The 14,926-nt window shown below is 45.9% G+C and overlaps 1 protein-coding gene across 1 annotated transcript in view; it reads left to right on the top strand.

Moving 5' to 3' along the window:
• MAP1LC3C (microtubule associated protein 1 light chain 3 gamma) overlaps positions 1–14,926 on the top strand; it is a 58,727-nt gene that overhangs the window by 42,762 nt on the left and 1,039 nt on the right. The gene's annotated exons all lie outside the window — the stretch shown is intronic.

Here is a 14,926-nt window from a genome sequence, read left to right as displayed (position 1 = left end):
ATTAGATCTTTTTGAATGGACACAAATCATTAAGATTATGAGATCCTGGAAACACTTATTCAGTGTTCTCTCCCATTTTTCACAATATTACTTTTGATTCGCAAACCAGGTTGGTCTCGGGTTGCAGCGTAAACCCCTGGATAGGCTTAAAACGGAAATATTCTGCCAATGTCGTGGTATGTAGTTAAAGACTAATTTTATGCTTTAATACTTTCTCTAAGTCTTTGGGGATATCTAGAGAGTGATCATCTGACATGAGATTTCTCTTACCCATACACAGGGTTGCGATGCGGTTAGCATCTAAAACAGAATATGCAAAAAAATTGCTAGTTGCCTGTGACGGGGGGATATCCTCAGAAAATGACATGAGGTCAAAAAGGAGGGGGTGGTGCACGTCTTTAAAGGGCAGATATACACCAAGACAAAAATAGACAGCACTCACAATAGTATATGTGAAATTTAAATTGGTGCATTGTGGAACAAGGAGGAACCCTATTTAATGGGGAAGAGTACAAGTTCTTCCATGGGAGAACATCTCCATACATTCCTGGAGCCTACGGCAGATGGAGGCGCTGCACTGCTCAGTATTGTGTGGGGTATGGACTCCAGAAACCTGTTCTTGTGTCCCAAAGTCATCGCAGACGACTCAGCCCTCTTGTTACCAGCAGGTATGCACCACGTACACCCTGTAATGGCCCCTATCTGCGATTTGGCCGGGGGAGGGGGGGTGAAGTGGGATGGGAAAACACTGTTACAGATATAAGCCAAAATAGTTTACTGAAAAATAGAACCCATACCACCAAGGGGTATTTTAACAATAAAGAAAAAATATATGTAAGGGAAAAAGGGAGGAAAACGGGGGAAAAGGGGATGATAAACCACAATGGGGAAGAAAGGGTGAGAGGGGGAGGGGAGTGCAAACAAAGATAATGCAGGGGAAGGGGGGCAACGTTTAGAAGTTGGGACCCCTTCTTCAGGCATGTCCCAAAGGGCATTAAGTGTCCAATGGTACTTCCCTTAATACCCTATAATAAAATTTAAAAAAAACTCCCTAAAAACAGTAATACACTAAAGGAATAAATCCAGGTGAAAAACAGTAAATGTAGTTGAACAAAGTCCAGCACCACAAGGAGATAATGAATATAAACACTGATCTACGCATGCAAAAGGGTCAAGGATCCTACTGTGTAACTACCGAAGCTGATGCACACTAAGAGTAAGGTGAAAAAAAAAACAGGTAAACAAATTACAAGACACACTCAAAACCACTTTACAGCCACAGGATCTCAATACTTTCAACAAAGTTAGTTGATAGTCTTGCGTCTTTCTCTAGAGAGATTGAAACAAGAAAGATAAGTTCATTTTTAAGAGATGCACATGATTATTTAACGGCAAAGTGAACAATTGGCAATACAAAGAATCCCATGGAGAAATAAGAAGATGGAGACAACAGAAGCCCCAAACGAGACAACAGCAGCAAGAAGAAATTGTGGATTCTACGGGGAGAGAGCGATTCCTCTGCAGGGACATTGTGTTTTTTAGATCAGCAACCACCAAGGGGAAGACGCGGAAAACACACCGGGTGGGGAGAAAATATCACCTCAAAATCCGCTCAAAGGGATGGAGACCCGCTCCCAAGTTCCTTGGTGGTAAATATTTCCAATAAGATCCTTTCTGAGGAGGAATATCATGTCCTGTGCAAGGGTCTTTCCTACAACATTTACAGACCATTTACAATTGGAAGTAGATTTTGCACGATTCTTTAGGAATCTCTGATAGGTTTCTTCTCCAAACACCCATCTGAATCACCTATGCCTAATTTAGATATAGAGGAAGACACACCCTTTCACCTACTTAGAGAATTGCAAACCTAAGAGTCCGTTTAACCCTTCACCATTGTATGTCTTTATTTATATAGCGCCATTAATGTACATAGCGCTTCACAGTTGTAATACACGTGGTAATCAAATAAATAACAGATAATATAAATAACAGGTCATGGGAATAAGTGCTTCAGACATAAGTAACATTAAGGAAAAGGAGTCCCTGCTCTGAGGTGCTTACAGTCTAATTGGTAGGTAGGGAGAACGTACAGAGACAGTAGGAGGGAATTCTGGTAAGTGCGTCTGCAGGGGGCCAAGCTTTATGTATCATGTGTCATGTGTCCAGTATAATCCACAGTGCTAATTATATGCTTCTTTAAGAAAGTGTCTTAAGGTGGGTCTTAAAGGTGGGTAGAGAGGGTGCTAGTCGAGTATTGAGGGGATGGGCATTCCAGAGGTGCGGGGCAGTAAGTGAGAGAGGTTTAAGGCGGGAGAGGGCTTTAGATACAAAGGGGGTAGAAAGAAGACATCCTTGAGAAGAACGCAAGAGTTGGGATGGTGCATAACGAGAAATTAGGCCTGAGATGTAAGGAGAGGCTGAAGAGTGTAAAGCTTTAAAAGTGAGAAGGAGAATTGAATGTGAGATGCGGGATTTGATCGGAAGCCAGAAAAGGGATTTCAGGAGGGGAGACGTGGAGACAGATTTAGGAAAGAGTAGAGTGATTCTGGCAGCAGCGTTTAGGATAGATTGTAGGGGAGACAGGTGAGAGGCAGGAAGGCCGGGTAGTATGAGGTTACATTAATCAAGACGGGAGAGAATGAGGGCATGAGTCACTGTTTTAGCAGTCGAGCAACAGAAACGGGCGTATCTTTGTGATATTGCGGAGGAAAAAGCGACAGGTTTTCGAAACGTTCTGAATGTGAGGAGAATGTAAGAGAGTGTGACCCCTAAGCAGCGTGCTTGGGTTACTGGGTGAATGATCGTACTTTCAACAGTAATGTGGAAGGAGGTAGTAGGGCCAGGTTTGGGAGGAAGTATGAGGAGCTCTGTTTTTGCCATGTTGAGTTTAAGGCGGCAGAGGGCCATCCAGGATGATATAGCAGAGAGACGTTCAGAAACTTTGGTTTGTACAGCAGGTGTAAGTTCGGGTGTTGAAAAGTAAATTTGTGTCGTCAGCGTAGAGGTGATATTTAAACCCTAGAGAGAGTGTGTACAGAGAAAAGAGAAGAGGTCCCAGGACAGAGCACTGGGGTACCCCCACAGAGAGATCAATAGAGGAGGAGGTGTTAGCAGAAGAGACACTGAAAGTACGATGGGAGAGGTAAGAAGAGATCCAGAATAGAGCTTTGTTACGGATACCAAGAGTTTGGAGAATGTGAAGAAGAGGGTGGTTCACGTGTAATATGAGCAGAGTGTAATGACCTCTGTCTTTGACAGCATGGAGGTCATCCGTTATTTTAGTGAGGGCTGTTTCCGTGGAGTGAGCAGTGCGGAAGCCTGATTGTATAGGGTGTAGGAGAGAATAGGTGTTGAGAAAATGGAGCAAGCGAGAATACAAGACGTTCAAGGAGTTTGGATGCAAAAGGCAGGAGGGAGCCAGGTCGATAGTTGGAAAGACAGGTAGGGTCAAGCTTGCTGTTTTTGAGTAATGGTATGACTGTTGCATGTTTGAAGGAGGATGGAAAGGTTCCAGAGTAGAGGGAGGAGTTGAAATGTGTGTGAGGGTAGGGATTATAGTAGGACCAAGAGGTTTTAGGAGATGGGAGGGAATGGGGTCAAGAGAGCAAGTGGTAGAGGGGGAAGAGGAGATCAACAGTGACACATCCTCCTCTGAGACAGGGGGAAAAGTGTCAAGGAAGGCAGGAGGAGAGTTAGGAAGAGGTGTAGGATGGGAGGAAGAAACAGAGGGGATGTTCTGATGTATGGATTCCACATTTTCTTTAAAATAGTCATCAAAGTCCTGGGCGGAGATGGAGGAAGAAGAGGCAGCTGAGGGTGGTTTGAGTAGAGCGTCAAAGACAGAGAAGTCGGCATGGGTTAGACTTGTGTGTGTGTGTGTGTGTGTTGATTAGTGAAGAAAAGTAGGATTGTTTAGCTTGCGGGAGGGCAGAGTTGAAACAGGATAGCATACATGTGTAGTGAAGGAAGTCTGCGAGAGTGTGAGATTTCCTCCTAGAGGCGTTCAGAGGAACGAGTGGAGGAACGCAGCATGCGCATGTGGGAATTTAGCCAGGGTCTGGGGTTAGAAGGGCGAGGACGGTATAGAGAAAGCGGGGCATGTAGATCGAGAGGAGGATAAGGCAGAGTTGTAGTTACTGACCAGGTTGTCAGGGTCTGTAGCAGAGCTGAGTGGAGAGGGAGGAGCGTAAAGTGGAATCAAAGTCTGGTAGGTGAATAGAGCACAGGTTTCTGCAGAACCGGGGGGTAGATGGAGGGGGAGAAGCGAGATAGAGGATGAGGTGATGGTCAGAGAGGGGAAATGGAGAAATCGGGGAGAGAAGTTTTTAGTGAAAACCAGGTCTAGGTAGTGGCCATCCTTGTGGGTGCTGGCTGCAGTCCACTGTTGAAAGCCAAAAGAAGAGGTTAGAGAGAAAGCGGGAAGCCCAAGGGAGAGAGGGGTCATCAATGTGGCAATTGAAGTCCCCGAGGAGAAGAACAGGGGAGTCTGAGGAGAGAAAGAAAGAGTGCCAGGATTCAAAGTGAGAGAGAGAGGCAGAAGGGGGATGAGTAGAGGTAGGTGGGCGATTTAGATGACCGCCACGTGGACAGGGAGAGGAGAGAAGATCTGCACAGTGTGAGCCTCAAAGGAGGGAAAAATAAGAGGGAGGAATAGGAAGGGTTCGGTAATGGCAGAGAGAGGAGAGCAGGAGCCCCACGCCTCCACCCCTGCCATCAGGGAAGAAAGAAAGGCCACAATAAGAGAGGGCAGCTTACAGAGTCAGACTCAGTGAGCCAGGTCTCAGTTATAGCAAAGAGGAGCAGAGAGTGATAGAGAAAGAAGTCATGCACAGGGAGGAACTTGTTCGAAAGGGAGCGAGCATTCCAAAGGGCACATGAGATAGGGAGAGAGGGGGGAGGGTGACGGGATGGGTATGAGGTTAGAGGGGTGAACACCAGAAGGAGTAGAGGTTGCATTTCGCAGGCGAGGACAAGAGCATACAGAAATTTAAGCAGGGACAGGGATTGGGAGAGAGATCCCCAGAAGCAAGAGGAGAAGTATGGATAGAAAGAGAATGTGTGAGGAGAATTTGTAGGAGTATGATTTAGTGCATGGGGAATAGCTATGCAATGTCAGAGGGCGCATTTAAGAAAGGAGATAATGTGAACTGAGAAGTGGCGAAGGAAGGAGTGATGGAGATATGAATAGAGTTAGAGTTATAAGGAGGCTGGTAGAAAGAAGTGCATAATTTGAGAAGTGAGGTCACAGCAAATATAAATGGCAAAGGCAGCATCACAGCCGTAGTCAAGTGCTGAGATGTGCAGTCAGGTATAGATGATATTCTCCTTTCCAGCGTAGTTCAAATGCAAGAATGGGCCATTAGGGGTTGTCCACTTCTTCACTTCTTTTGAACTTGCTTTTAAACTTCAGCTTACAATGGGCTACTTGGAGAAGGCCTGCAGGCAGCATAAAGCTGTTCTATCTGGGGTTATATGGGCCTAGCAAGTCACCTGACAGTTGGATTTTCTATTGGATTTTGTTGCCTATACTGTTATATCTGTATATTCATATACTCTTGTCATTATAACCTGTAATTTCATTGTTCAGATATCATTAATTAAAGAGGTCACAATACCTATGCATAAAATGCATTTCATGATAGGTATTACCCTGAATTTCTCTGTATTGGTATTAATATTATAACTAAAATTTCAGGGTGTACTATTATACATCCAACCATTATATATCTATGTATTGTTGGATTTATATTCCTATCGTGGTCATAGTGACAAAAGAGACTCATATGTTTATAGAAGGAGTGACTGTTGTTGTTTTAGTTTTGGTCTTTCTGTTTTTGCTTTATATATTTTTTAATATATACGTGCTTAATATATTTTTCAATAATTGTGTGTAAATCGGAGATGAGATTTTAGTAGCAATTCATATGTCAGGATTAATACAGCCCCCGATTCTTGTTTTTATCTATCTATATATTTCTCAAAACGTTGTATGTCTGTCCCAAAGGCCAATCTGATAAGGCCAATCTGATTGGTCAGTTGGTCTGTCACTCATCCGCTGGCCAATCAGATTGGTCCGTGGACCAGCCCCGCTCCGCACGCCTCATTGGTCACACTCACCCGTTGGTAATAACGCTGCACGCTCCTCGGTTCCGCCTCCAGCTCCTCTCCACCTCCTCTCCACCTCCTCTCCACCTCCTCTCCCCACATCCCCCAGCAAACCCCAGCCTCTGCACCGCTACCCACGGCCAGCGGCGCCCCAGCCTCACCTCTCCCCACATCCCCCCCCACAGCAAACCCCAGCCTCTGAACCATGGGGCCAGCGGCGCACGCTCCTCGGCGCCACTGCCTAACCTCAAACGCCCCCTCCTCCACCTCCACCTCACCTCTCGCTGCCTACCGCCCCCCCCCACGGCCGAGGTGGCGCCAGCAGGTATCGACCCCCCCGCCCGGACCAGCGGCCAGGCCGGGAAGCCGGGAGCGTGAGCAGGTATCAACAACCACCCCCCACCCCCCCTTCGCGACAGGGCAGAGGAAAAAGCAGAGGGGGGGGGGGTAGAGAAAAAAGCAGAGGAAAAAGCAGAGGGGGGGGGGAGCAGAGGTAAAAGCAGAGGGGGGGAGCAGAGGTAAAAGCAGAGGGGGGGCAGAGGAAAAAGCAGAGGGGGGGGGGCACACAACAAACACAAACTGACTGACACACGAACTGCCTGTCTGAAACACACACTGACTGGCACGCGCACACGCACACCCACTGACTGACACACACACACACAGTGACGCGCACACACACACTGATTGACGCACACACACTGACTGACTGACTGGCACACGCACACACACACACACTGACTGGCACGCGCGCACATACACCCACTGAATGGCGCGCGCGCACACACACACACCCACTGACTGGCACACACACCCACTGACTGGCGCACACACACACACACACCCACACCGACTGACTGGCGCACGCGCACACACACACACCCACTGACTGGCGCACGCACACACACACACCCACACACACACACTGACTGGTGCACGCGCATACACACCCACTGACTGACGCACGTGCACACACACACACCCACTGACTGACGCGCACACACACACACATACACACACACACTGACTGGCGCACGCACACACACACACACACACCCACTGACTGGCGCGCGCACACACACACCCACTGACTGGCGCACGCACACACACACACACACCCACTGACTGGCGCGCGCGCGCACACACCCACTGACTGGCGCACGCACACACACACACACACCCACTGACTGGCGCACGTACACACACACACACTGACTGGCGCACGCGCACACACACACACACTGACTGGCGCACGCGCACACACCCACTGACTGGTGCGCGCGCGCACACCCACTGACTGGTGCGCACACACACACACCCACTGACTGGTGCGCACACACACACACACACCCTCTGATTGGTGCACGCACACACACACACACACCCTCTGACTGGCGCACTCACACACACACCCACTGACTGGCGCGCGCACACACACACACCCACTGACTGGCGCATGTGCACACACACACACACCCACTGACTGGCGTACGCACACACACACACTGACTGGCGCACACACACACCCACTGACTGGCGCGCACACACACCCACTGACTGGCGCGCGCGCGCACACACCCACTGACTGGCGCACGCACGTACACACACACTGACTGGCGCACGCATGCACACACACACACTGACTGGCGCGCACACACCCACTGACTGGCGTGCGCACGCACACACCCACTGACTGGTGCGCACACACACTGACTGACGCGCACACCCACCCACTGACTGACGCGCACACACACGCGCACACACACTGGCGCGCACACACACACACACACACACACACACACAGTGCATGAAGTTGTAAAGGAGGGGGGAACGGAGCTGGAAAGGGGTAGGGGGACCGGACCGGTAAATGGGGGAGGAGGGGGGAGGGACCGTACCTGTAAAGGGGGGGGGGAAGCTGGATTGATTGGAACGGGGGACAAACAGAGGGGGGAGACAGGAGAAGAGATAGGGGGTAGACAGGGGAAGAGGGGGGGAGACAGGGGGAGAGGGGGGAGACAGGGAAAGAGAGAGAGAGGAGCAGGAACATTACATCCCGGGCAACGCCGAGTCTCTCAGCTAGTATTCATATATCTTTGCTCTTATGTATTGTTATGACCAGGTAATATGGATCAATATTTGAAGTATATTCTTTAAATGTTATAACTCCATGCCTTACATCCTTTTACCTGGTTATTTTTAAAGTTACCTTTCTCTACCCTGTGGTGCTTGATACACACTCCCCCCGCTTTGATTAGCCAGCTTAGCGATTGAATATTCAGCAGGTGGGAGTTACTGGCTGTGTGCCGAGTTGCCATTGGTCGGAACGCGGTATTTTAAGCCGATTTTTTTGTCTTGTGTTTATGTTCTCTTTGACAAAGCACGGTGTACCGTGCGAAACGCGTCAGAGTGGTTTTTGGGGCTGTCTGGTGTAAATAAAGCTTACACTTGAGTGTCTTTACCCTGGTCTGTGTTTATACGTGCGTGGGAGTTGCACCGCTTCTTTTTCCTGGAACTTGTCGCCACTCAATCAGCAGGAGCACACCGGATCAGCCACACGTCATACTACTTCAACAGTGAGTACAATACTTATCAAGGTCCTTACCCCATATAAGACTTACCTCATTCAAGAGGCTATTGGGGGGTCCGTCACACCACTGTTTGGACTGTTTTGCATCATTCAATATTGACGGCTGTTCATTAAGCAGATTTTACTATTGCTTTGGTTAGCATTGAGAAGCGCCACTAGGGGGTGTGAGGCTCCCATTTCCTTTACAGCTTAGACATACAGTACAACAGACCTACTAGGTAGTTTTATACTGCATATTATGTCTCGAGTCAATATTGAGCCGCCTATATGGGGATTTTAACATTAGTGTTCATACACATTTTGTTTATTATCGTCGCTGCGAAAATGTAATACAATTTATTTTGCGTCATATATTAGATACCCACTCTCGTGTGTAATTTTGCAGTGAGACATATATCTCCCTCAAATGGGACAATTGAATACCCTGACTATGATAGTCTTATATACTGAGACTTTGAGTACAGCTACTTGGGAACATTTGTAAATCATGATTTACATTTTTGTTGTTACATTACAAAAAAAAATCTCACAGTTCTAGGGCAAAGGGAAAATGAAAACAGAAAAAAGCCGGGGTCACTTTATTTTTACATGTATAATCCCTGTTCCCTGTCTTATCGAGCTACCAGGGACCCCACGGTTTCAGGGGTAACCAGAGGGCTTAACCATTATTAGATAGCCTGGTAAACCCCTACTGTCACACTCCTTTTTATTGTTCCATTGGTTAATCCAATGGAATCTCTGCAACAATCTTTTAAACCAGTCAAAAATAGACCACCTCTCTTTCTCTTGCTTTCACTCTCCCTCTTTCTCTTGCGCGCTCTCCACCCTCCCTCTTTCTCTGGCGCATGTGCTCTTTCCCCCCCTCCTTTTTTCTTGTGCAAGACCGCACATGAGCACACACTTTCCTGACTCGCCTGTCTCCCCTGCAATCTATCCTAAATGCTGCTGCTAGAATCACTTTACTCTTTCCTAAATCTTTCTCCACATTCCTCGTTCTGAGATCCCTCTTCTGGCTTCCAATTTAAGTCGGTATCATTTACAAAATTCTCCTCATTTTTAAGGCTATTAAGTCTTCAGTCTCTCCTTACCTCTCAGCCCTAATTTAATGCTATTCACCTGCCCGACTATTGCGTTCTAATCAAAGATTTTTTCGGTCTACTCCTTTTTTGTATCTAAAGCCCTCTCCTGCCTAAAACCTTTCCCACACTTTGCCCCACACCTCTGGAATGTCCTTCCCCACAATATTTGACTGGCACCCTCTATCTCCACCTTTTTTAGGATCTTTCGTAAAACATGTCTTTTAAGCCTATGGGTAGCCCCACTGGTTGATACTATACTGTACATCCTGATACACTAACCTTGACCCATTGCAGATGCGCTTACCATAACACCCTCCTACAGTCTCAAAGTTCTCCCTACTTACTACTTAAGATTGTAAGCTCTTTGGGGCTGTGACTACCTTTCCTATTCTTACTTTCATGTCTGAAGTGCTTATTCCCACTGTTATAATATTATGTAAAGTGCAGTATTGATGGGAAGCGCTATATACCTGTATGGCACTATATAAACGTTATACATACATCTTTGGGAGGAGGAAGGCCTCTGGTACTGCCCCAATCCTACAGACTAATTCAGATTTTAGGCATGTCTTCTGGGTGGGCTCAATGTCCGGCGCAGGTGTGAAGCTTTAGTGACATTCATGCAGGTAGGGAGAGCTGCTGGACCCAGGACATGTCTTTAAAAAAAACATTTGTTTACATTTGGCCACAAACCCAGGAACACTCCTTTTCACACATATATGTGGTGGGTGTTGGGTTCAGACATTGAAGGGATTGTGTGCTTGCTAAATTATCAAGACCTTAATGCTTGACTAACCTAAACTGTAAAATAATTTTATTTCTTTATAATGTGTTTTACCAGGAAGTAATACATTAAGAGTTACCTCTCGTTTTCAAGTATGTCCTGGTCATAGAGTTAAAATGACAAATAATACATGTTTGAAAATACAGTTCCATAAGTGAACAGGGTATACATTATATATGACATTGCATGCACAGTTAAAGATAATATATATTATAGGCGTATGAAACAGTTACAGACCAGATTAAAATGTGAGACGGCTTTGGTTTTGAAAGAACTTAAACTGGTGGTGGATGCGGGAGTCTCTGATAGGTTGTTCCAGTTTTGGGGTGCACGGTAAGAGGAGGAGCGGCCGGATACTTTGATCCTTAGGACCATGAACAGTCTTTGGGAGTCTGGTCTCAGATAAGTGCTGCATGTGGTAGGGGTGAGAAACTTGTTCAGATAGATGGGTAGCTTGCCCAGAAAGTATTTGAAGGCAAGACAGGAAAGATGAACTTTGCACCTAAACTCAAGTGATGTCCAATCTAGTTCGTTGAGCATTTTGTAGTGATGTGTGTTGTAGTTACATTGGAAAACAAAACGGCATATTGAATTGTAGATGGTGTCACGTTTGCTAAGGTGGGTTTGGGGTGCTGAGCCGTATAGTATGTCTCCATAGTCGATAATTGGCATTAGAATCTGCTGTGCGATACGTTTTCTGACCAGCAGGCTTAGGGAGAATTTGTTCCTGTAAAGTACACCCAGTTTGGCATAGGTTTTGGATTTCAGGGTATCAATGTGCATCCCGAATGTTAAATGGGAGTCAAACCATATGCCCAAATATTTCAAACTAGTAACAGGAGTTGGGGTGGTGGTAGCGTTGGTTCTGATCTGGAGCTCAGTCACTGGAAGCTTTAAAAATGTATTGGTCCCAAATACCATTGTTAGTCTTGTTAGTGTTTAGAAACAATTTTGTTTTTGGAAATTCAGTTTCGAGTCTCAAAGTCAGATTGAAGTATGTGTTCAAGGTCAGAGAGGCTATAGCTGTGTGCATATAGGATTGTCATCTACATACATGTGTATTGAAGATTCCTTACAAGCTGTGGGAAAATCATTGATGAACACTGAGAAGAGTAAGGGCCTCAGAACAGAGCCTTGCGGGACACCACAGGTTATATCCAAGGGGTTGGAGTTGGAGCCTGAGATGGACACATATTGGGATCTACCGATAGGTAGGACTGAAACCAGTTTAAAGCATGCTTCCCTATTCCAGAGCACTGGCGTTTGTTAAGCAGGATAGCATGATCAACAGTATCAAAAGTGTTTGCAAAATCTATGAATATTGCATTAGTGAGTTGTCCCTGTTCCATTCCACACTGGATTTCATTGCAAACTTTTAGCAGGGTAGTTACGGTGAGTGTTTGGGGCGAAAGCCAGATTGGAATTGGCTAGGGAAATTTGTCTTGGCATAGTAATCGCTTAATTGGGAGTGAACAATTTTTTCCATGACTTTGGATAGTATTGGGAGAAGAGAGATTGTGTTTTTGTCCCCACTTTTGAAGATTGGGACAATTCTGGCAGTTTTCTAGGTCTTGGGGATATGGCCTGCAGACAGAATAGAGTTGATTAATTAAGCAATTGGTTTGGCAATGGCTGGGACACAGTCTTAGGAACTTAAATTGTAGTAAATCAGGTCCACATTGGCTGCTTATTTTTAATTTGAGGAGCGCTTGTGTAATCTCCTTCGGTTACTGGGCCAAATTGTGGGCAGTGTTGGGATGGGATGGGGCTATATGGGTACTCCCAGGATGAGATTCATGTTTGTGGTTTGGGTTGCGTTTCGCTAATAAGTTAGTAGCACACCCCACAAAATAGTAATTGAATGCATTTGCAATGTCAGTGGGGTTTGTTAGACTTGTATCCCCCTTAGTGATATTACTTGGTTGTTGATGGTTAGAAGGCAGGAATATGTTGTTGATAACCTTCCAGAAGTTAGCTGGATTTGATTTATTCTGGAGGAGATTGTTAGAGTAATATTGTGCTTTTGCATCCCTTGTTTGCCTGGTGCATATGTTCTGCAGGCATCTGTAGTGATTGAGATCCTTGATAGTGCCAGTTACTTTGTAGCTTTTCCAAAAGGCATCCTTGAACTGGTAGAGGGCTATAAGGTCAGTTATAACCCATGGAAGGTGGGCCCCCGTACCCTTATTCTGCGTAGTGGAGCATGGGTATCAGTTTTAAGAACTCGGATTGGAAATAGTCGAGCGCAGGATCTGGGTCGGGAATTAAATGAATTCTGTGCCAAGGGCAGTTGGTAAGGTCAGCCAGAAACTGTTGTGGGTTAAAGTTTCTAAATGTTCTAGTGAGGAGAACTTTAGGGCTTGATTGGGGTGATTTAATTTTCCTTGCACAGTACATTATTGCATAGTCACTGAAAATGTCAGGAAGGATGCCAGAAGATTGGATTCTGCTGGGATTTGAGGAGAGAATCCAGTCTAGCAAGGAATGGTTGTGCGATTTTCAGATTTGTCCGTGTGGGTTGGGAAATGAGATGCGTTAGGTTATGTGACTTAATTTGTATCTGGATTTTGTGGTTTTTAGGGTCAAGCCAATGGAAGTTGAAATCCCCAAGAATGAGCAGCTCACTCTTCTCATTCAGAGAGGAAATGGAGCCATGAAACTGGGTGATATCAGTCAGGGACTGTAGAGGGGCTTTAGGGGGGGTGGTTGATGCCAGCAACCAAGATGGGCTTAGAAAAGGGGAGGCAGATTTTGCCAACTAGGATTTCAAAAGGGTGGGCTTGGGGGCGCAATTTAACAAAGTAAATTGTAAGGTGTCTGCAATATAAAATAACACCCCTCCTCTCTTTGACCTATCTCTCCTAGAAATGGAGTATCCCTGAATGGCGATATTTGCATCAGAGGTTTTAGGGGTTAGCTATGTTTCTGTAAGAACGATGGCTTTGGGTTTTTGCATAAGGCACCATGCTCTTAGTTCATCCAGTTTGGGCAGGAGGCTCTGGATATTTGTGGGCGACAGACCTTTTTGGAATTTTAAAGGTGGCATTCTCAGGGGTATGAGACAGAGCTGAAATGGGAGGACCTGGGTTAGGTTCAATATGACCTGCTAAAGAGAGTAATGGTATGAATAGAAATTTGAGTAGTTGCTTGCAAGTTGTAAATTTGTGGTGTTTGCCATTAGAGTGAGCTGTGGTTAGTGTACTGGTGCAAGGGTTTTGAGTAGTCCAGGGTGTATGGTTATGTTGGGTTTGGGCCAGGAGGGAGGAATTTGTAGTGGAATCTCTTTGACGTTACATAGTCTTTGTCAGCCTTTCCCCCCCCCCCCCCCACCCTCCTCCTTCCTAGCCTTGAGTTTACCATGGATTTGAATTTGTTTGTTTGTATTGGAAAGCATCATGGTTAAATGGATTGTTCAGCTTGCCCAACAAGATTAAAAATCATTTTTTTTTTGTATGTGAAATGTAAGCAATTTTAGACTTTTTTCAGCCTTGGGTGGCTCGCCTGCTTTCTCAGGAACACAGTGCTGGAAGTTACCGCATAATATTTTAAACTGGTGTTAGAACCTGTGCAAGTTTGGGAGTGTTTATTTAACTTGCATGATATATTTTGGATAACTTAAGGGTTTCCCTGTACAGTTTTTTTTTTTGTTTGTTTCACAACCCCCTATTTTTAATGGATTGAAAGCAGTGGCCTCTCGAATGTGGACAGTTAATCTTGGCTACAGGGACCCCCTGGTTACTCAGTTGCTTACTGGGACCTTCCGTTCTGGGGAAACTAAATATAGATTTAAATCTCCTGCAATGCCTTTTGGTCTGCATGATGTAGGGGATTTAAATAACTGGTGTACAGTATATCTCGAGAACAAGGGAGTACACGGATCAGAATTTTTTATTTTCCCATTAATCTCTGTTTTCCACTGGTGTTAATACAACTGAAAAAAATGTACTTTAGTGTTTTTTTTTTTTTTTTTTTTTATATACATATTTATACTGTAGAGCAGGGGGCGCAATCATATTTTACCCCTGCGTCCCCCTGCTGTCTTTCCCCCTCTCCTCGCGCCGCCCCCCTCTTACCTTAATTCAGACGTCATGATGTCACGTTGTCATGGCAACGTGACAGATCATGTCCCGCGGCGTAATTTGATGATGCGTCACCAGGCATGTCTGAATCAAGGTTTAGTAAGGTTTACAGAGGCCCTGGAGCTCCCCCGGCATTAATTGAAATGCCTTCGGGAAGTGCGCGGGGGCTCTGTAAACCCTGCGCCCCCCGTAGCGAGTCTCGTCCGCCCACTTTGCGCACCGATGTGTGTATGGATTCAACCAATTCAAGTTAGAAAATTATCCCTAATGATGTGTTTATCATTAAAAT

The sequence above is a fragment of the Ascaphus truei genome, chromosome 4 (assembly GCF_040206685.1).
Source record: "Ascaphus truei isolate aAscTru1 chromosome 4, aAscTru1.hap1, whole genome shotgun sequence".
Taxonomy (NCBI): domain Eukaryota; kingdom Metazoa; phylum Chordata; class Amphibia; order Anura; family Ascaphidae; genus Ascaphus; species Ascaphus truei.
This window is presented reverse-complemented; position numbering and strand designations above follow the sequence as displayed.